Source organism: Oryzias latipes, chromosome 23 (genome assembly GCF_053564925.1).
Source record: "Oryzias latipes strain Hd-rR chromosome 23, Olatipes_Hd-rR_3.1".
Classification (NCBI taxonomy): domain Eukaryota; kingdom Metazoa; phylum Chordata; class Actinopteri; order Beloniformes; family Adrianichthyidae; genus Oryzias; species Oryzias latipes.
Window position 1 is genome coordinate 9,093,998 of NC_136259.1, and position 2,084 is coordinate 9,096,081.

A 2,084-nucleotide genomic window follows, 5' to 3' on the forward strand; every position below is an offset into this window, starting at 1 on the left:
GTGGGCTTTAGCTAATGTATGTGTGTGTGACTTAGCCTATGTGGGCAGGACTTTGTGTGGTCCTCTGGGGTCTCTCCTCACAGCACAGAAGCTGCATCCTGACCTATAGATTTCTGCGAAAGTAGCTTACCTGCACAATCACACAGCACACACTTACACACACTCCAGTCTGTAGTCAAAGGGGTGTTTTTAAGCTTTTTTTTTCTCTCCTCTCATCCTCATTTCCTTCCTTTCTTTCTCCTTAGGGGTTGTCACATTCTTAATTCATTGCGAATGAAAAATTTAGCAGTCCAACTGCTCAGTGCCATTTCCACCCTTAATCAATGCAAAGATATAGAGCAAACAAAACATAATTCATGAATCATTTCTTTCACTGAGTCATCTTATCAAAGCCACAGACAAAGGCCTGGCCACAGCAAAGCTGCTAATATGCTGTAATAGAGAAGTCCCTCACAGCTAAGAAGCAGGTGTTTATAGAGATTAAAAATTGTCTTTCATACTTCTAATGCCTTCAAACCATGTTAAAATTGCACTGAGTAATAAGGCTGTTCCGTTCTATATTCATACTTTTTTTAAATTATCAGTGTGATATCTAATAAACAAAGGCTGTGGCACATAGAGGAGGTAATTACTTATTTGGGGGCTTGAAGGACTAATGAAAATTAGGTCCCATCATGCGACAATACAGAGCCACGAAAGATAAAAGGTCTTGTGGGTTTGTCTGTCCTGGATTTAACAGTGCTTATGTGGAGCCAGCCTCTGCAAATCACTATGTTCTTAAGGACAAATTTGAAGACTAAGAGAGGAAAAACTAAAAGCAAAAAGTGAGTTAAATGTTGATTTAAAAAAGAAAAAGTAATACAGGTCCGCACCTTTTGTTTATAAATTTGTTGCAAACCGGTGTAGTACCACTACAGACCACTGGAGTAAGGTTGCAAAATGAAGCGATTTCCCGTGGTTCTTCGTGCTAAAAAGCTAGATTTTACATCAAAAATTAATGTATTTAATGTCTGATTTCTATTATGTTTATGTTTCCTTCCTATTCATGGCAATAATACAGATGTGTGACCCATACAGAGCTCAAATATCTAATTTGTATATTTACGCAGGAAAAATGTTTTGAAGATTTGATGTGAAAGCACTCATTGGTCAGACATGTTTATATTCAGCAAAGTTATTTTTCCTCTGCAGACCTTTATCAGTCCTTTAGATTTCCACAAATGTTTTATATTTTTTATATCTAGGTCAAACAACAAAGATTCATAACCAGCTTTATCAATGTTTGAGTTTGCTCTCTGACCCTTTTGGCCTTGGATCTTTGATAATCTATATACAAGTGACTTTAAGGAATTCAACTGGATGAGTGATTGGACTATTTTTCAGGACAGATCAAAAACTATTTTTTTGGAGGAATGAGAAGTTTTTTCTGCTGTTCCTGTCATGTTGCCTGTCGGACTCCTCCCCCTCCCAGCTCTGCCTGCTTCTCTGCCTGATTGCCACCAGCTGACTCCACTCTCATCATCATCTGCTGCTGCTGCTTAAAAGGAGACTCCTCTCCACAGTTCATCGCCAGTTCGTTACCCCTTATGGTGACTAGCCCTGGTCCAAGTCATGCTCAGAAACTTTATGTTATGCTTCGTTCTCGCTCTAAACCTCTGCTCCTTGTCTCAGGATCTTCAACCACCCAAGAGTGAAGTCAGCGTGGATCATCCTCTCAGCTACACAGAAGCCTACAAGAAACCACAGCCTACGCCAACCGCATTAAGCCCTCCAGCCACGCCATCAGGCTCGTCCACGTCACCACCAGCCACGAACAACTACACATCTGGAGAAACAATAAAACTCTTCTTACCTCTAAACTCACCTGTCCTTGTTCTGGGTTACAGCATCTGGGTTCCACCCCCCACATTATCATGACAGTTCCTTTTCCGAAATAACTTTACAAATCTGGTAGAGATACAATAAAGACGTAAAGGTGAACCAGATTCATATGTTTTGAATACTGAGGAGAACCTATTTGGATTCAAATAGGTTATATCTTGTTATTGGTCTTTAAAAAAACATGTCATCACCCTGCTAGAGCT

General features: G+C 40.0%; 1 long non-coding RNA gene across 1 annotated transcript; it reads left to right on the top strand.

Moving 5' to 3' along the window:
• Window positions 1-1,437: 1,437 nt before the first annotated feature.
• On the top strand, window positions 1,438-1,859 carry LOC105357042 (uncharacterized). The gene is made up of 2 exons (XR_911071.3): window positions 1,438-1,589; window positions 1,672-1,859. It is a non-coding gene; the product is annotated as an uncharacterized LOC105357042 (long non-coding RNA).
• The last annotated feature ends 225 nt before the right edge of the window (window positions 1,860-2,084 follow it).